The sequence below is a fragment of the Ambystoma mexicanum genome, chromosome 2q, assembly GCF_040938575.1.
Source record: "Ambystoma mexicanum isolate Mex_15411 chromosome 2q, UKY_AmexF1_1, whole genome shotgun sequence".
In the NCBI taxonomy this organism is placed as follows: domain Eukaryota; kingdom Metazoa; phylum Chordata; class Amphibia; order Caudata; family Ambystomatidae; genus Ambystoma; species Ambystoma mexicanum.
The window spans coordinates 125,768,281-125,787,542 of NC_090924.1; the positions used below are offsets into that span (position 1 = coordinate 125,768,281).

The 19,262-nt window shown below is 47.3% G+C and overlaps 14 non-coding genes across 14 annotated transcripts; all 14 read left to right on the top strand.

Annotated features, from left to right (window-relative positions):
- Positions 1-321: 321 nt before the first annotated feature.
- On the top strand, positions 322-394 carry TRNAV-CAC (transfer RNA valine (anticodon CAC)). The gene has a single exon. It is a non-coding gene; the product is annotated as a tRNA-Val (tRNA).
- Positions 395-4,039: 3,645 nt separating this feature from the next.
- TRNAV-CAC (transfer RNA valine (anticodon CAC)) lies at positions 4,040-4,112 on the top strand. The gene has a single exon. It is a non-coding gene; the product is annotated as a tRNA-Val (tRNA).
- Positions 4,113-5,427: 1,315 nt separating this feature from the next.
- Positions 5,428-5,499, top strand: TRNAP-UGG (transfer RNA proline (anticodon UGG)). The gene has a single exon. It is a non-coding gene; the product is annotated as a tRNA-Pro (tRNA).
- Positions 5,500-7,288: 1,789 nt separating this feature from the next.
- On the top strand, positions 7,289-7,360 carry TRNAP-UGG (transfer RNA proline (anticodon UGG)). The gene has a single exon. It is a non-coding gene; the product is annotated as a tRNA-Pro (tRNA).
- Positions 7,361-7,780: 420 nt separating this feature from the next.
- TRNAV-CAC (transfer RNA valine (anticodon CAC)) lies at positions 7,781-7,853 on the top strand. Its single transcript has one exon. It is a non-coding gene; the product is annotated as a tRNA-Val (tRNA).
- Positions 7,854-9,168: 1,315 nt separating this feature from the next.
- TRNAP-UGG (transfer RNA proline (anticodon UGG)) lies at positions 9,169-9,240 on the top strand. Its single transcript has one exon. It is a non-coding gene; the product is annotated as a tRNA-Pro (tRNA).
- Positions 9,241-11,029: 1,789 nt separating this feature from the next.
- TRNAP-UGG (transfer RNA proline (anticodon UGG)) lies at positions 11,030-11,101 on the top strand. The gene has a single exon. It is a non-coding gene; the product is annotated as a tRNA-Pro (tRNA).
- Positions 11,102-11,521: 420 nt separating this feature from the next.
- Positions 11,522-11,594, top strand: TRNAV-CAC (transfer RNA valine (anticodon CAC)). The gene has a single exon. It is a non-coding gene; the product is annotated as a tRNA-Val (tRNA).
- A 1,319-nt stretch (positions 11,595-12,913) lies between these two features.
- Positions 12,914-12,985, top strand: TRNAP-UGG (transfer RNA proline (anticodon UGG)). Its single transcript has one exon. It is a non-coding gene; the product is annotated as a tRNA-Pro (tRNA).
- A 421-nt stretch (positions 12,986-13,406) lies between these two features.
- TRNAV-CAC (transfer RNA valine (anticodon CAC)) lies at positions 13,407-13,479 on the top strand. The gene has a single exon. It is a non-coding gene; the product is annotated as a tRNA-Val (tRNA).
- A 1,784-nt stretch (positions 13,480-15,263) lies between these two features.
- Positions 15,264-15,336, top strand: TRNAV-CAC (transfer RNA valine (anticodon CAC)). The gene has a single exon. It is a non-coding gene; the product is annotated as a tRNA-Val (tRNA).
- Positions 15,337-16,638: 1,302 nt separating this feature from the next.
- TRNAP-UGG (transfer RNA proline (anticodon UGG)) lies at positions 16,639-16,710 on the top strand. The gene has a single exon. It is a non-coding gene; the product is annotated as a tRNA-Pro (tRNA).
- A 1,808-nt stretch (positions 16,711-18,518) lies between these two features.
- TRNAP-UGG (transfer RNA proline (anticodon UGG)) lies at positions 18,519-18,590 on the top strand. The gene has a single exon. It is a non-coding gene; the product is annotated as a tRNA-Pro (tRNA).
- A 419-nt stretch (positions 18,591-19,009) lies between these two features.
- On the top strand, positions 19,010-19,082 carry TRNAV-CAC (transfer RNA valine (anticodon CAC)). The gene has a single exon. It is a non-coding gene; the product is annotated as a tRNA-Val (tRNA).
- The last annotated feature ends 180 nt before the right edge of the window (positions 19,083-19,262 follow it).

Genomic DNA, 19,262 nt, shown 5'->3' on the forward strand with positions numbered 1-19,262 from the left:
AATTCACTTCCTGAACCTCTTTGCGTGCCATGTCCTTGCGACAAGCACTTTGTGTTCTCTGTTAGCTCTCAGTAACATTCCTTGATTTGCTTGTGAGTTTTGGCCGTCCGATCTCAAAGTGGAAATATGTCCTTCCCTCTGTACGCTGCATAGGCCCTCAGCTGGCATACTTGTATATGTGCGCATGCTTGATAGGACGTATGTTTTAGGCTGGATTGTGTGAGCTTCAGGCGCAAGGCATTTGATTAGTCTTTAAGCAGGTCCACTTGCACTGCCCTTTGCACCTGTTCTCCCAGTCCCTACAAAGGTGAGTAAGCAGCTGTTTCTGTAGTGTAGTGGTTATCACGTTCGCCTCACACGCGAAAGGTCCCCGGTTCGAGACCGGGCAGAAACACTCTCTGCTGGCATTTTACACAAAATAGTTTTTTTCCCCTTTTGTCACACACAAATGTAAAGTATGAACTTATTTGCGTTCCCATGGAAATAGCATATGCTCTCAAGAGCTTGAGAAATACACTGGGAAGGCAAGCATCCTCACATGTATTCTGTATATGGGGCCAATAAAAAAATGCACGCGCTTGCATTTTGTGTATGTAATGTTGCAGAGCACAGAGAGGATTTATTTTCCCTACTGCTGGGTATTTGAGTCTCTGGGATCACAGTTGGGTCCGCTCCGTCCTCTGAAATGGTCCATATTAGTTACATAGGTTAGTGTACCAAAGAAATAATACATTTTCATATACAGCTTCTTCATTTCTGTGTTCTGAGGGATTACCAGTTGTAAGAAATGCACTTGCCGGTACAGTGATTCCCTGGCTTTCTCTGGCCCGAGAAAGCTTTTCCTCTGAAGTGGGAACAGAAGTTGGACTGCTTCTGCTGAACTTCCTGAAAGCAGAGCTGGCGGGAGGAGGGACTTTTTGAGTGCTGGGAAAATTTGAGCTGGAAATTTGCATCGGCTGGACAGAGATTGCTTGGAGCAGCCAAAATATAATAACGGCCACGGCGCTCAAGTAAAGCAGAAAGCTTTTAGTATACACCTTTTGCACTCTTGTCAACGAAGCTGGGTTCTGTGAATGCTCACCCTACGCAAGAAAAGAGAACAGACTTTGCTGGTGACCTAAATATATCTGGCCTGATCGAGCACGATCGAGCTCTGAGTGAGCAGCTGTGCAATGGTCATCTTTACCAAAGGGGAGATGCTGCTTTTTCCAGTGTCACGCCCATGCTCTCAGGGCTGGAGGGAGGAGGGCTGCTTTTTGTTTTTACAGGCAAAAGGAAAGGCCCAGCCCTCAGAGCTTCTGCCAATGCAGATCCCAGCAGGTGCAAAATAAAGGCTCTCCCCCACCTTGCCAGCTGCAGATTGATCAGAAGACTGCTAGTCTAGTGTGTTGGGCCACTTTCTCTCTTCTGTGTATCGTCCCCTCTTATTACATAAACAGCATAAGAGGAATAAAGGAAGGAAGGAAGGAAGGAAGGAACAGTGTATCGCAAGCACCTTCCACCCTGATGTCAATGGGCCACCAACCTTCGGGATGAGGAGGAGACCTGTGAAGACAGTCAGAGCGTGCCGACTGGGGCATTCATTTGGCTCATACACCGACAAGGCTTTCAGCGGCAGGAACAAACTTCAGGAATAGGCATTCTTGGCCTCGAATCCTAAGGGGGGTGCAAACGCTGAGGACAATTCCGTCAAATGCTCAAAGGACCGTGGCTCGTTGGTCTAGGGGTATGATTCTCGCTTTGGGTGCGAGAGGTCCCGGGTTCAAATCCCGTACGAGCCCAATCAAGGTGGTTAACTTGAGCTCCTTTTTTTCGTTTTTTCAATGTTATTTTCATTGGACAGACTCTCTGGTTTTCTCGGTAAGCAGTAGTCGATGAACAATTCACTTCCTGAACCTCTTTGCGTGCCATGTCCTTGCGACAAGCACTTTGTGTTCTCTGTTAGCTCTCAGTAACATTCCTTGATTTGCTTGTGAGTTTTGGCCGTCCGATCTCAAAGTGGAAATATGTCCTTCCCTCTGTACGCTGCATAGGCCCTCAGCTGGCATACTTGTATATGTGCGCATGCTTGATAGGACGTATGTTTTAGGCTGGATTGTGTGAGCTTCAGGCGCAAGGCATTTGATTAGTCTTTAAGCAGGTCCACTTGCACTGCCCTTTGCACCTGTTCTCCCAGTCCCTACAAAGGTGAGCAAGCAGCTGTTTCTGTAGTGTAGTGGTTATAGAGGTCCCCGGTTCGAGACCGGGCAGAAACACTCTCTGCTGGCATTTTACACAAAATAGTTTTTTTCCCCTTTTGTCACACACAAATGTAAAGTATGAACTTATTTGCGTTCCCATGGAAATAGCATATGCTCTCAAGAGCTTGAGAAATACACTGGGAAGGCAAGCATCCTCACATGTATTCTGTATATGGGGCCAATAAAAAAATGCACGCGCTTGCATTTTGTGTATGTAATGTTGCAGAGCACAGAGAGGATTTATTTTCCCTACTGCTGGGTATTTGGGTCTCTGGGATCACAGTTGGGTCCGCTCCGTCCTCTGAAATGGTCCATATTAGTTACATAGGTTAGTGTACCAAAGAAATAATACATTTTCATATACAGCTTCTTCATTTCTGTGTTCTGAGGGATTACCAGTTGTAAGAAATGCACTTGCCGGTACAGTGATTCCCTGGCTTTCTCTGGCCCGAGAAAGCTTTTCCTCTGAAGTGGGAACAGAAGTTGGACTGCTTCTGCTGAACTTCCTGAAAGCAGAGCTGGCGGGAGGAGGGACTTTTTGAGTGCTGGGAAAATTTGAGCTGGAAATTTGCATCGGCTGGACAGAGATTGCTTGGAGCAGCCAAAATATAATAACGGCCATGGCGCTCAAGTAAAGCAGAAAGCTTTTAGTATACACCTTTTGCACTCTTGTCAACGAAGCTGGGCTCTGTGAATGCTCACCCTACGCAAGAAAAGAGAACAGACTTTGCTGGTGACCTAAATATATCTCGCCTGATCGAGCACGATCGAGCTCTGAGTGAGCAGCTGTGCAATGGTCATCTTTACCAAAGGGGAGATGCTGCTTTTTCCAGTGTCACGCCCATGCTCTCAGGGCTGGAGGGAGGAGGGCTGCTTTTTGTTTTTACAGGCAAAAGGAAAGGCCCAGCCCTCAGAGCTTCTGCCAATGCAGATCCCAGCAGGTGCAAAATAAAGGCTCTCCCCCACCTTGCCAGCTGCAGATTGATCAGAAGACTGCTAGTCTAGTGTGTTGGGCCACTTTCTCTCTTCTGTGTATCGTCCCCTCTTATTACATAAACAGCATAAGAGGAATAAAGGAAGGAAGGAAGGAAGGAAGGAACAGTGTATCGCAAGCACCTTCCACCCTGATGTCAATGGGCCACCAACCTTCGGGATGAGGAGGAGACCTGTGAAGACAGTCAGAGCGTGCCGACTGGGGCATTCATTTGGCTCATACACCGACAAGGCTTTCAGCGGCAGGAACAAACTTCAGGAATAGGCATTCTTGGCCTCGAATCCTAAGGGGGGTGCAAACGCTGAGGACAATTCCGTCAAATGCTCAAAGGACTGTGGCTCGTTGGTCTAGGGGTATGATTCTCGCTTTGGGTGCGAGAGGTCCCAATCAAGGTGGTTAACTTGAGCTCCTATTTTTTGTTTTTTCAATGTTATTTTCATTGGACAGACTCTCTGGTTTTCTCGGTAAGCAGTAGTCGATGAACAATTCACTTCCTGAACCTCTTTGCGTGCCATGTCCTTGCGACAAGCACTTTGTGTTCTCTGTTAGCTCTCAGTAACATTCCTTGATTTGCTTGTGAGTTTTGGCCGTCCGATCTCAAAGTGGAAATATGTCCTTCCCTCTGTACGCTGCATAGGCCCTCAGCTGGCATACTTGTATATGTGCGCATGCTTGATAGGACGTATGTTTTAGGCTGGATTGTGTGAGCTTCAGGCGCAAGGCATTTGATTAGTCTTTAAGCAGGTCCACTTGCACTGCCCTTTGCACCTGTTCTCCCAGTCCCTACAAAGGTGAGTAAGCAGCTGTTTCTGTAGTGTAGTGGTTATCACGTTCGCCTCACACGCGAAAGGTCCCCGGTTCGAGACCGGGCAGAAACACTCTCTGCTGGCATTTTACACAAAATAGTTTTTTTCCCCTTTTGTCACACACAAATGTAAAGTATGAACTTATTTGCGTTCCCATGGAAATAGCATATGCTCTCAAGAGCTTGAGAAATACACTGGGAAGGCAAGCATCCTCACATGTATTCTGTATATGGGGCCAATAAAAAAATGCACGCGCTTGCATTTTGTGTATGTAATGTTGCAGAGCACAGAGAGGATTTATTTTCCCTACTGCTGGGTATTTGAGTCTCTGGGATCACAGTTGGGTCCGCTCCGTCCTCTGAAATGGTCCATATTAGTTACATAGGTTAGTGTACCAAAGAAATAATACATTTTCATATACAGCTTCTTCATTTCTGTGTTCTGAGGGATTACCAGTTGTAAGAAATGCACTTGCCGGTACAGTGATTCCCTGGCTTTCTCTGGCCCGAGAAAGCTTTTCCTCTGAAGTGGGAACAGAAGTTGGACTGCTTCTGCTGAACTTCCTGAAAGCAGAGCTGGCGGGAGGAGGGACTTTTTGAGTGCTGGGAAAATTTGAGCTGGAAATTTGCATCGGCTGGACAGAGATTGCTTGGAGCAGCCAAAATATAATAACGGCCATGGCGCTCAAGTAAAGCAGAAAGCTTTTAGTATACACCTTTTGCACTCTTGTCAACGAAGCTGGGTTCTGTGAATGCTCACCCTACGCAAGAAAAGAGAACAGACTTTGCTGGTGACCTAAATATATCTCGCCTGATCGAGCACGATCGAGCTCTGAGTGAGCAGCTGTGCAATGGTCATCTTTACCAAAGGGGAGATGCTGCTTTTTCCAGTGTCACGCCCATGCTCTCAGGGCTGGAGGGAGGAGGGCTGCTTTTTGTTTTTACAGGCAAAAGGAAAGGCCCAGCCCTCAGAGCTTCTGCCAATGCAGATCCCAGCAGGTGCAAAATAAAGGCTCTCCCCCACCTTGCCAGCTGCAGATTGATCAGAAGACTGCTAGTCTAGTGTGTTGGGCCACTTTCTCTCTTCTGTGTATCGTCCCCTCTTATTACATAAACAGCATAAGAGGAATAAAGGAAGGAAGGAAGGAAGGAAGGAACAGTGTATCGCAAGCACCTTCCACCCTGATGTCAATGGGCCACCAACCTTCGGGATGAGGAGGAGACCTGTGAAGACAGTCAGAGCGTGCCGACTGGGGCATTCATTTGGCTCATACACCGACAAGGCTTTCAGCGGCAGGAACAAACTTCAGGAATAGGCATTCTTGGCCTCGAATCCTAAGGGGGGTGCAAACGCTGAGGACAATTCCGTCAAATGCTCAAAGGACTGTGGCTCGTTGGTCTAGGGGTATGATTCTCGCTTTGGGTGCGAGAGGTCCCGGGTTCAAATCCCGGACGAGCCCAATCAAGGTGGTTAACTTGAGCTCCTTTTTTTTGTTTTTTCAATGTTATTTTCATTGGACAGACTCTCTGGTTTTCTCGGTAAGCAGTAGTCGATGAACAATTCACTTCCTGAACCTCTTTGCGTGCCATGTCCTTGCGACAAGCACTTTGTGTTCTCTGTTAGCTCTCAGTAACATTCCTTGATTTGCTTGTGAGTTTTGGCCGTCCGATCTCAAAGTGGAAATATGTCCTTCCCTCTGTACGCTGCATAGGCCCTCAGCTGGCATACTTGTATATGTGCGCATGCTTGATAGGACGTATGTTTTAGGCTGGATTGTGTGAGCTTCAGGCGCAAGGCATTTGATTAGTCTTTAAGCAGGTCCACTTGCACTGCCCTTTGCACCTGTTCTCCCAGTCCCTACAAAGGTGAGCAAGCAGCTGTTTCTGTAGTGTAGTGGTTATAAAGGTCCCCGGTTCGAGACCGGGCAGAAACACTCTCTGCTGGCATTTTACACAAAATAGTTTTTTTCCCCTTTTGTCACACACAAATGTAAAGTATGAACTTATTTGCGTTCCCATGGAAATAGCATATGCTCTCAAGAGCTTGAGAAATACACTGGGAAGGCAAGCATCCTCACATGTATTCTGTATATGGGGCCAATAAAAAAATGCACGCGCTTGCATTTTGTGTATGTAATGTTGCAGAGCACAGAGAGGATTTATTTTCCCTACTGCTGGGTATTTGGGTCTCTGGGATCACAGTTGGGTCCGCTCCGTCCTCTGAAATGGTCCATATTAGTTACATAGGTTAGTGTACCAAAGAAATAATACATTTTCATATACAGCTTCTTCATTTCTGTGTTCTGAGGGATTACCAGTTGTAAGAAATGCACTTGCCGGTACAGTGATTCCCTGGCTTTCTCTGGCCCGAGAAAGCTTTTCCTCTGAAGTGGGAACAGAAGTTGGACTGCTTCTGCTGAACTTCCTGAAAGCAGAGCTGGCGGGAGGAGGGACTTTTTGAGTGCTGGGAAAATTTGAGCTGGAAATTTGCATCGGCTGGACAGAGATTGCTTGGAGCAGCCAAAATATAATAACGGCCATGGCGCTCAAGTAAAGCAGAAAGCTTTTAGTATACACCTTTTGCACTCTTGTCAACGAAGCTGGGCTCTGTGAATGCTCACCCTACGCAAGAAAAGAGAACAGACTTTGCTGGTGACCTAAATATATCTCGCCTGATCGAGCACGATCGAGCTCTGAGTGAGCAGCTGTGCAATGGTCATCTTTACCAAAGGGGAGATGCTGCTTTTTCCAGTGTCACGCCCATGCTCTCAGGGCTGGAGGGAGGAGGGCTGCTTTTTGTTTTTACAGGCAAAAGGAAAGGCCCAGCCCTCAGAGCTTCTGCCAATGCAGATCCCAGCAGGTGCAAAATAAAGGCTCTCCCCCACCTTGCCAGCTGCAGATTGATCAGAAGACTGCTAGTCTAGTGTGTTGGGCCACTTTCTCTCTTCTGTGTATCGTCCCCTCTTATTACATAAACAGCATAAGAGGAATAAAGGAAGGAAGGAAGGAAGGAAGGAACAGTGTATCGCAAGCACCTTCCACCCTGATGTCAATGGGCCACCAACCTTCGGGATGAGGAGGAGACCTGTGAAGACAGTCAGAGCGTGCCGACTGGGGCATTCATTTGGCTCATACACCGACAAGGCTTTCAGCGGCAGGAACAAACTTCAGGAATAGGCATTCTTGGCCTCGAATCCTAAGGGGGGTGCAAACGCTGAGGACAATTCCGTCAAATGCTCAAAATACCGTGGCTCGTTGGTCTAGGGGTATGATTCTCGCTTTGGGTGCGAGAGGTCCCGGGTTCAAATCCCGGACGAGCCCAATCAAGGTGGTTAACTTGAGCTCCTTTTTTTTGTTTTTTCAATGTTATTTTCATTGGACAGACTCTCTGGTTTTCTCGGTAAGCAGTAGTCGATGAACAATTCACTTCCTGAACCTCTTTGCGTGCCATGTCCTTGCGACAAGCACTTTGTGTTCTCTGTTAGCTCTCAGTAACATTCCTTGATTTGCTTGTGAGTTTTGGCCGTCCGATCTCAAAGTGGAAATATGTCCTTCCCTCTGTACGCTGCATAGGCCCTCAGCTGGCATACTTGTATATGTGCGCATGCTTGATAGGACGTATGTTTTAGGCTGGATTGTGTGAGCTTCAGGCGCAAGGCATTTGATTAGTCTTTAAGCAGGTCCACTTGCACTGCCCTTTGCACCTGTTCTCCCAGTCCCTACAAAGGTGAGCAAGCAGCTGTTTCTGTAGTGTAGTGGTTATCACGTTCGCCTCACACGCGAAAGGTCCCCGGTTCGAGACCGGGCAGAAACACTCTCTGCTGGCATTTTACACAAAATAGTTTTTTTCCCCTTTTGTCACACACAAATGTAAAGTATGAACTTATTTGCGTTCCCATGGAAATAGCATATGCTCTCAAGAGCTTGAGAAATACACTGGGAAGGCAAGCATCCTCACATGTATTCTGTATATGGGGCCAATAAAAAAATGCACGCGCTTGCATTTTGTGTATGTAATGTTGCAGAGCACAGAGAGGATTTATTTTCCCTACTGCTAGGTATTTGGGTCTCTGGGATCACAGTTGGGTCCGCTCCGTCCTCTGAAATGGTCCATATTAGTTACATAGGTTAGTGTACCAAAGAAATAATACATTTTCATATACAGCTTCTTCATTTCTGTGTTCTGAGGGATTACCAGTTGTAAGAAATGCACTTGCCGGTACAGTGATTCCCTGGCTTTTTCTGGCCCGAGAAAGCTTTTCCTCTGAAGTGGGAACAGAAGTTGGACTGCTTCTGCTGAACTTCCTGAAAGCAGAGCTGGCGGGAGGAGGGACTTTTTGAGTGCTGGGAAAATTTGAGCTGGAAATTTGCATCGGCTGGACAGAGATTGCTTGGAGCAGCCAAAATATAATAACGGCCATGGCGCTCAAGTAAAGCAGAAAGCTTTTAGTATACACCTTTTGCACTCTTGTCAACGAAGCTGGGCTCTGTGAATGCTCACCCTACGCAAGAAAAGAGAACAGACTTTGCTGGTGACCTAAATATATCTCGCCTGATCGAGCACGATCGAGCTCTGAGTGAGCAGCTGTGCAATGGTCATCTTTACCAAAGGGGAGATGCTGCTTTTTCCAGTGTCACGCCCATGCTCTCAGGGCTGGAGGGAGGAGGGCTGCTTTTTGTTTTTACAGGCAAAAGGAAAGGCCCAGCCCTCAGAGCTTCTGCCAATGCAGATCCCAGCAGGTGCAAAATAAAGGCTCTCCCCCACCTTGCCAGCTGCAGATTGATCAGAAGACTGCTAGTCTAGTGTGTTGGGCCACTTTCTCTCTTCTGTGTATCGTCCCCTCTTATTACATAAACAGCATAAGAGGAATAAAGGAAGGAAGGAAGGAAGGAAGGAACAGTGTATCGCAAGCACCTTCCACCCTGATGTCAATGGGCCACCAACCTTCGGGATGAGGAGGAGACCTGTGAAGACAGTCAGAGCGTGCCGACTGGGGCATTCATTTGGCTCATACACCGACAAGGCTTTCAGCGGCAGGAACAAACTTCAGGAATAGGCATTCTTGGCCTCGAATCCTAAGGGGGGTGCAAACGCTGAGGACAATTCCGTCAAATGCTCAAAGGACCGTGGCTCGTTGGTCTAGGGGTATGATTCTTGCTTTGGGTGCGAGAGGTCCCGGGTTCAAATCCCGGACGAGCCCAATCAAGGTGGTTAACTTGAGCTCCTTTTTTTTGTTTTTTCAATGTTATTTTCATTGGACAGACTCTCTGGTTTTCTCGGTAAGCAGTAGTCGATGAACAATTCACTTCCTGAACCTCTTTGCGTGCCATGTCCTTGCGACAAGCACTTTGTGTTCTCTGTTAGCTCTCAGTAACATTCCTTGATTTGCTTGTGAGTTTTGGCCGTCCGATCTCAAAGTGGAAATATGTCCTTCCCTCTGTACGCTGCATAGGCCCTCAGCTGGCATACTTGTATATGTGCGCATGCTTGATAGGACGTATGTTTTAGGCTGGATTGTGTGAGCTTCAGGCGCAAGGCATTTGATTAGTCTTTAAGCAGGTCCACTTGCACTGCCCTTTGCACCTGTTCTCCCAGTCCCTACAAAGGTGAGCAAGCAGCTGTTTCTGTAGTGTAGTGGTTATAAAGGTCCCCGGTTCGAGACCGGGCAGAAACACTCTCTGCTGGCATTTTACACAAAATAGTTTTTTTCCCCTTTTGTCACACACAAATGTAAAGTATGAACTTATTTGCGTTCCCATGGAAATAGCATATGCTCTCAAGAGCTTGAGAAATACACTGGGAAGGCAAGCATCCTCACATGTATTCTGTATATGGGGCCAATAAAAAAATGCACGCGCTTGCATTTTGTGTATGTAATGTTGCAGAGCACAGAGAGGATTTATTTTCCCTACTGCTGGGTATTTGGGTCTCTGGGATCACAGTTGGGTCCGCTCCGTCCTCTGAAATGGTCCATATTAGTTACATAGGTTAGTGTACCAAAGAAATAATACATTTTCATATACAGCTTCTTCATTTCTGTGTTCTGAGGGATTACCAGTTGTAAGAAATGCACTTGCCGGTACAGTGATTCCCTGGCTTTCTCTGGCCCGAGAAAGCTTTTCCTCTGAAGTGGGAACAGAAGTTAGACTGCTTCTGCTGAACTTCCTGAAAGCAGAGCTGGCGGGAGGAGGGACTTTTTGAGTGCTGGGAAAATTTGAGCTGGAAATTTGCATCGGCTGGACAGAGATTGCTTGGAGCAGCCAAAATATAATAACGGCCATGGCGCTCAAGTAAAGCAGAAAGCTTTTAGTATACACCTTTTGCACTCTTGTCAACGAAGCTGGGCTCTGTGAATGCTCACCCTACGCAAGAAAAGAGAACAGACTTTGCTGGTGACCTAAATATATCTCGCCTGATCGAGCACGATCGAGCTCTGAGTGAGCAGCTGTGCAATGGTCATCTTTACCAAAGGGGAGATGCTGCTTTTTCCAGTGTCACGCCCATGCTCTCAGGGCTGGAGGGAGGAGGGCTGCTTTTTGTTTTTACAGGCAAAAGGAAAGGCCCAGCCCTCAGAGCTTCTGCCAATGCAGATCCCAGCAGGTGCAAAATAAAGGCTCTCCCCCACCTTGCCAGCTGCAGATTGATCAGAAGACTGCTAGTCTAGTGTGTTGGGCCACTTTCTCTCTTCTGTGTATCGTCCCCTCTTATTACATAAACAGCATAAGAGGAATAAAGGAAGGAAGGAAGGAAGGAAGGAACAGTGTATCGCAAGCACCTTCCACCCTGATGTCAATGGGCCACCAACCTTCGGGATGAGGAGGAGACCTGTGAAGACAGTCAGAGCGTGCCGACTGGGGCATTCATTTGGCTCATACACCGACAAGGCTTTCAGCGGCAGGAACAAACTTCAGGAATAGGCATTCTTGGCCTCGAATCCTAAGGGGGGTGCAAACGCTGAGGACAATTCCGTCAAATGCTCAAAGGACCGTGGCTCGTTGGTCTAGGGGTATGATTCTCGCTTTGGGTGCGAGAGGTCCCGGGTTCAAATCCCGGACGAGCCCAATCAAGGTGGTTAACTTGAGCTCCTTTTTTTTGTTTTTTCAATGTTATTTTCATTGGACAGACTCTCTGGTTTTCTCGGTAAGCAGTAGTCGATGAACAATTCACTTCCTGAACCTCTTTGCGTGCCATGTCCTTGCGACAAGCACTTTGTGTTCTCTGTTAGCTCTCAGTAACATTCCTTGATTTGCTTGTGAGTTTTGGCCGTCCGATCTCAAAGTGGAAATATGTCCTTCCCTCTGTACGCTGCATAGGCCCTCAGCTGGCATACTTGTATATGTGCGCATGCTTGATAGGACGTATGTTTTAGGCTGGATTGTGTGAGCTTCAGGCGCAAGGCATTTGATTAGTCTTTAAGCAGGTCCACTTGCACTGCCCTTTGCACCTGTTCTCCCAGTCCCTACAAAGGTGAGCAAGCAGCTGTTTCTATAGTGTAGTGGTTATCACGTTCGCCTCACACGCGAAAGGTCCCCGGTTCGAGACCGGGCAGAAACACTCTCTGCTGGCATTTTACACAAAATAGTTTTTTTCCCCTTTTGTCACACACAAATGTAAAGTATGAACTTATTTGCGTTCCCATGGAAATAGCATATGCTCTCAAGAGCTTGAGAAATACACTGGGAAGGCAAGCATCCTCACATGTATTCTGTATATGGGGCCAATAAAAAAATGCACGCGCTTGCATTTTGTGTATGTAATGTTGCAGAGCACAGAGAGGATTTATTTTCCCTACTGCTGGGTATTTGGGTCTCTGGGATCACAGTTGGGTCCGCTCCGTCCTCTGAAATGGTCCATATTAGTTACATAGGTTAGTGTACCAAAGAAATAATACATTTTCATATACAGCTTCTTCATTTCTGTGTTCTGAGGGATTACCAGTTGTAAGAAATGCACTTGCCGGTACAGTGATTCCCTGGCTTTCTCTGGCCCGAGAAAGCTTTTCCTCTGAAGTGGGAACAGAAGTTGGACTGCTTCTGCTGAACTTCCTGAAAGCAGAGCTGGCGGGAGGAGGGACTTTTTGAGTGCTGGGAAAATTTGAGCTGGAAATTTGCATCGGCTGGACAGAGATTGCTTGGAGCAGCCAAAATATAATAACGGCCATGGCGCTCAAGTAAAGCAGAAAGCTTTTAGTATACACCTTTTGCACTCTTGTCAACGAAGCTGGGCTCTGTGAATGCTCACCCTACGCAAGAAAAGAGAACAGACTTTGCTGGTGACCTAAATATATCTCGCCTGATCGAGCACGATCGAGCTCTGAGTGAGCAGCTGTGCAATGGTCATCTTTACCAAAGGGGAGATGCTGCTTTTTCCAGTGTCACGCCCATGCTCTCAGGGCTGGAGGGAGGAGGGCTGCTTTTTGTTTTTACAGGCAAAAGGAAAGGCCCAGCCCTCAGAGCTTCTGCCAATGCAGATCCCAGCAGGTGCAAAATAAAGGCTCTCCCCCACCTTGCCAGCTGCAGATTGATCAGAAGACTGCTAGTCTAGTGTGTTGGGCCACTTTCTCTCTTCTGTGTATCGTCCCCTCTTATTACATAAACAGCATAAGAGGAATAAAGGAAGGAAGGAAGGAAGGAAGGAAGGAACAGTGTATCGCAAGCACCTTCCACCCTGATGTCAATGGGCCACCAACCTTCGGGATGAGGAGGAGACCTGTGAAGACAGTCAGAGCGTGCCGACTGGGGCATTCATTTGGCTCATACACCGACAAGGCTTTCAGCGGCAGGAACAAACTTCAGGAATAGGCATTCTTGGCCTCGAATCCTAAGGGGGGTGCAAACGCTGAGGACAATTCCGTCAAATGCTCAAAGGACCGTGGCTCGTTGGTCTAGGGGTATGATTCTCGCTTTGGGTGCGAGAGGTCCCGGGTTCAAATCCCGGACGAGCCCAATCAAGGTGGTTAACTTGAGCTCCTTTTTTTTGTTTTTTCAATGTTATTTTCATTGGACAGACTCTCTGGTTTTCTCGGTAAGCAGTAGTCGATGAACAATTCACTTCCTGAACCTCTTTGCGTGCCATGTCCTTGCGACAAGCACTTTGTGTTCTCTGTTAGCTCTCAGTAACATTCCTTGATTTGCTTGTGAGTTTTGGCCGTCCGATCTCAAAGTGGAAATATGTCCTTCCCTCTGTACGCTGCATAGGCCCTCAGCTGGCATACTTGTATATGTGCGCATGCTTGATAGGACGTATGTTTTAGGCTGGATTGTGTGAGCTTCAGGCGCAAGGCATTTGATTAGTCTTTAAGCAGGTCCACTTGCACTGCCCTTTGCACCTGTTCTCCCAGTCCCTACAAAAGGTGAGCAAGCAGCTGTTTCTGTAGTGTAGTGGTTATCACGTTCGCCTCACACGCGAAAGGTCCCCGGTTCGAGACCGGGCAGAAACACTCTCTGCTGGCATTTTACACAAAATAGTTTTTTTCCCCTTTTGTCACACACAAATGTAAAGTATGAACTTATTTGCGTTCCCATGGAAATAGCATATGCTCTCAAGAGCTTGAGAAATACACTGGGAAGGCAAGCATCCTCACATGTATTCTGTATATGGGGCCAATAAAAAAATGCACGCGCTTGCATTTTGTGTATGTAATGTTGCAGAGCACAGAGAGGATTTATTTTCCCTACTGCTGGGTATTTGGGTCTCTGGGATCACAGTTGGGTCCGCTCCGTCCTCTGAAATGGTCCATATTAGTTACATAGGTTAGTGTACCAAAGAAATAATACATTTTCATATACAGCTTCTTCATTTCTGTGTTCTGAGGGATTACCAGTTGTAAGAAATGCACTTGCCGGTACAGTGATTCCCTGGCTTTCTCTGGCCCGAGAAAGCTTTTCCTCTGAAGTGGGAACAGAAGTTGGACTGCTTCTGCTGAACTTCCTGAAAGCAGAGCTGGCGGGAGGAGGGACTTTTTGAGTGCTGGGAAAATTTGAGCTGGAAATTTGCATCGGCTGGACAGAGATTGCTTGGAGCAGCCAAAATATAATAACGGCCATGGCGCTCAAGTAAAGCAGAAAGCTTTTAGTATACACCTTTTGCACTCTTGTCAACGAAGCTGGGCTCTGTGAATGCTCACCCTACGCAAGAAAAGAGAACAGACTTTGCTGGTGACCTAAATATATCTCGCCTGATCGAGCACGATCGAGCTCTGAGTGAGCAGCTGTGCAATGGTCATCTTTACCAAAGGGGAGATGCTGCTTTTTCCAGTGTCACGCCCATGCTCTCAGGGCTGGAGGGAGGAGGGCTGCTTTTTGTTTTTACAGGCAAAAGGAAAGGCCCAGCCCTCAGAGCTTCTGCCAATGCAGATCCCAGCAGGTGCAAAATAAAGGCTCTCCCCCACCTTGCCAGCTGCAGATTGATCAGAAGACTGCTAGTCTAGTGTGTTGGGCCACTTTCTCTCTTCTGTGTATCGTCCCCTCTTATTACATAAACAGCATAAGAGGAATAAAGGAAGGAAGGAAGGAAGGAAGGAACAGTGTATCGCAAGCACCTTCCACCCTGATGTCAATGGGCCACCAACCTTCGGGATGAGGAGGAGACCTGTGAAGACAGTCAGAGCGTGCCGACTGGGGCATTCATTTGGCTCATACACCGACAAGGCTTTCAGCGGCAGGAACAAACTTCAGGAATAGGCATTCTTGGCCTCGAATCCTAAGGGGGGTGCAAACGCTGAGGACAATTCCGTCAAATGCTCAAAGGACCGTGGCTCGTTGGTCTAGGGGTATGATTCTCGCTTTGGGTGCGAGAGGTCCCAATCAAGGTGGTTAACTTGAGCTCCTATTTTTTGTTTTTTCAATGTTATTTTCATTGGACAGACTCTCTGGTTTTCTCGGTAAGCAGTAGTCGATGAACAATTCACTTCCTGAACCTCTTTGCGTGCCATGTCCTTGCGACAAGCACTTTGTGTTCTCTGTTAGCTCTCAGTAACATTCCTTGATTTGCTTGTGAGTTTTGGCCGTCCGATCTCAAAGTGGAAATATGTCCTTCCCTCTGTACGCTGCATAGGCCCTCAGCTGGCATACTTGTATATGTGCGCATGCTTGATAGGACGTATGTTTTAGGCTGGATTGTGTGAGCTTCAGGCGCAAGGCATTTGATTAGTCTTTAAGCAGGTCCACTTGCACTGCCCTTTGCACCTGTTCTCCCAGTCCCTACAAAGGTGAGTAAGCAGCTGTTTCTGTAGTGTAGTGGTTATCACGTTCGCCTCACACGCGAAAGGTCCCCGGTTCGAGACCGGGCAGAAACACTCTCTGCTGGCATTTTACACAAAATAGTTTTTTTCCCCTTTTGTCACACACAAATGTAAAGTATGAACTTATTTGCGTTCCCATGGAAATAGCATATGCTCTCAAGAGCTTGAGAAATACACTGGGAAGGCAAGCATCCTCACATGTATTCTGTATATGGGGCCAATAAAAAAATGCACGCGCTTGCATTTTGTGTATGTAATGTTGCAGAGCACAGAGAGGATTTATTTTCCCTACTGCTGGGTATTTGAGTCTCTGGGATCACAGTTGGGTCCGCTCCGTCCTCTGAAATGGTCCATATTAGTTACATAGGTTAGTGTACCAAAGAAATAATACATTTTCATATACAGCTTCTTCATTTCTGTGTTCTGAGGGATTACCAGTTGTAAGAAATGCACTTGCCGGTACAGTGATTCCCTGGCTTTCTCTGGCCCGAGAAAGCTTTTCCTCTGAAGTGGGAACAGAAGTTGGACTGCTTCTGCTGAACTTCCTGAAAGCAGAGCTGGCGGGAGGAGGGACTTTTTGAGTGCTGGGAAAATTTGAGCTGGAAATTTGCATCGGCTGGACAGAGGCCAAAATATAATAACGGCCATGGCGCTCAAGTAAAGCAGAAAGCTTTTAGTATACACCTTTTGCACTCTTGTCAACGAAGCTGGGCTCTGTGAATGCTCACCCTACGCAAGAAAAGAGAACAGACTTTGCTGGTGACCTAAATATATCTCGCCTGATCGAGCACGATCGAGCTCTGAGTGAGCAGCTGTGCAATGGTCATCTTTACCAAAGGGGAGATGCTGCTTTTTCCAGTGTCACGCCCATGCTCTCAGGGCTGGAGGGAGGAGGGCTGCTTTTTGTTTTTACAGGTAAAAGGAAAGGCCCAGCCCTCAGAGCTTCTGCCAATGCAGATCCCAGCAGGTGCAAAATAAAGGCTCTCCCCCACCTTGCCAGCTGCAGATTGATCAGAAGACTGCTAGTCTAGTGTGTTGGGCCACTTTCTCTCTTCTGTGTATCGTCCCCTCTTATTACATAAACAGCATAAGAGGAATAAAGGAAGGAAGGAAGGAAGGAAGGAACAGTGTATCGCAAGCACCTTCCACCCTGATGTCAATGGGCCACCAACCTTCGGGATGAGGAGGAGACCTGTGAAGACAGTCAGAGCGTGCCGACTGGGGCATTCATTTGGCTCATACACCGACAAGGCTTTCAGCGGCAGGAACAAACTTCAGGAATAGGCATTCTTGGCCTCGAATCCTAAGGGGGGTGCAAACGCTGAGGACAATTCCGTCAAATGCTCAAAGGACCGTGGCTCGTTGGTCTAGGGGTATGATTCTCGCTTTGGGTGCGAGAGGTCCCGGGTTCAAATCCCGGACGAGCCCAATCAAGGTGGTTAACTTGAGCTCCTTTTTTTTGTTTTTTCAATGTTATTTTCATTGGACAGACTCTCTGGTTTTCTCGGTAAGCAGTAGTCGATGAACAATTCACTTCCTGAACCTCTTTGCGTGCCATGTCCTTGCGACAAGCACTTTGTGTTCTCTGTTAGCTCTCAGTAACATTCCTTGATTTGCTTGTGAGTTTTGGCCGTCCGATCTCAAAGTGGAAATATGTCCTTCCCTCTGTACGCTGCATAGGCCCTCAGCTGGCATACTTGTATATGTGCGCATGCTTGATAGGACGTATGTTTTAGGCTGGATTGTGTGAGCTTCAGGCGCAAGGCATTTGATTAGTCGTTAAGCAGGTCCACTTGCACTGCCCTTTGCACCTGTTCTCCCAGTCCCTACAAAGGTGAGCAAGCAGCTGTTTCTGTAGTGTAGTGGTTATCACGTTCGCCTCACACGCGAAAGGTCCCCTGTTCGAGACCGGGCAGAAACACTCTCTGCTGGCATTTTACACAAAATAGTTTTTTTCCCCTTTTGTCACACACAAATGTAAAGTATGAACTTATTTGCGTTCCCATGGAAATAGCATATGCTCTCAAGAGCTTGAGAAATACACTGGGAAGGCAAGCATCCTCACATGTATTCTGTATATGGGGCCAATAAAAAAATGCACGCGCTTGCATTTTGTGTATGTAATGTTGCAGAGCACAGAGAGGATTTATTTTCCCTACTGCTGGGTATTTGGGTCTCTGGGATCACAGTTGGGTCCGCTCCGTCCTCTGAAATGGTCCATATTAGTTACATAGGTTAGTGTACCAAAGAAATAATACATTTTCATATACAGCTTCTTCATTTCTGTGTTCTGAGGGATTACCAGTTGTAAGAAATGCACTTGCCGGTACAGTGATTCCCTGGCTTTCTCTGGCCCGAGAAAGCTTTTCCTCTGAAGTGGGAACAGAAGTTGGACTGCTTCTGCTGAACTTCCTGAAAGCAGAGCTGGCGGGAGGAGGGACTTTTTGAGTGCTGGGAAAATTTGAGCTGGAAATTTGCATCGGCTGGACAGAGATTGCTTGGAGCAGCCAAAATATAATAACGGCCATGGCGCTCAAGTAAAGCAGAAAGCTTTTAGTATACACCTTTTGCACTCTTGTCAACGAAGCTGGGCTCTGTGAATGCTCACCCTACGCAAGAAAAGAGAACAGACTTTGCTGGTGACCTAAATATATCTCGCCTGATCGAGCACGATCGAGCTCTGAGTGAGCAGCTGTGCAATGGTCATCTTTACCAAAGGGGAGATGCTGCTTTTTCCAGTGTCACGCCCATGCTCTCAGGGCTGGAGGGAGGAGGGCTGCTTTTTGTTTTTACAGGCAAAAGGAAAGGCCCAGCCCTCAGAGCTTCTGCCAATGCAGATCCCAGCAGGTGCAAAATAAAGGCTCTCCCCCACCTTGCCAGCTGCAGATTGATCAGAAGACTGCTAGTCTAGTGTGTTGGGCCACTTTCTCTCTTCTGTGTATCGTCCCCTCTTATTACATAAACAGCATAAGAGGAATAAAGGAAGGAAGGAAGGAAGGAAGGAACAGTGTATCGCAAGCACCTTCCACCCTGATGTCAATGGGCCACCAACCTTCGGGATGAGGAGGAGACCTGTGAAGACAGTCAGAGCGTGCCGACTGGGGCATTCATTTGGCTCATACACCGACAAGGCTTTCAGCGGCAGGAACAAACTTCAGGAATAGGCATTCTTGGCCTCGAATCCTAAGGGGGGTGCAAACGCTGAGGACAATTCCGTCAAATGCTCAAAGGACCGTGGCTCGTTGGTCTAGGGGTATGATTCTGGCTTTGGGTGCGAGAGATCCCGGGTTCAAATCCCGGACGAGCCCAATCAAGGTGGTTAACTTGAGCTCCTTTTTTTGTTTTTTCAATGTTATTTTCATTGGACAGACTCTCTGGTTTTCTCGGTAAGCAGTAGTCGATGAACAATTCACTTCCTGAACCTCTTTGCGTGCCATGTCCTTGCGACAAGCACTTTGTGTTCTCTGTTAGCTCTCAGTAACATTCCTTGATTTGCTTGTGAGTTTTGGCCGTCCGATCTCAAAGTGGAAATATGTCCTTCCCTCTGTACGCTGCATAGGCCCTCAGCTGGCATACTTGTATATGTGCGCATGCTTGATAGGACGTATGTTTTAGGCTGGATTGTGTGAGCTTCAGGCGCAAGGCATTTGATTAGTCTTTAAGCAGGTCCACTTGCACTGCCCTTTGCACCTGTTCTCCCAGTCCCTACAAAGGTGAGCAAGCAGCTGTTTCTGTAGTGTAGTGGTTATCACGTTCGCCTCACACGCGAAAGGTCCCCGGTTCGAGACCGGGCAGAAACACTCTCTGCTGGCATTTTACACAAAATAGTTTTTTCCCCTTTTGTCACACACAAATGTAAAGTATGAACTTATTTGCGTTCCCATGGAAATAGCATATGCTCTCAAGAGCTTGAGAAATACACTGGGAAGGCAAGCATCCTCACATGTATTCTGTATATGGGGCCAATAAAAAAATGCACG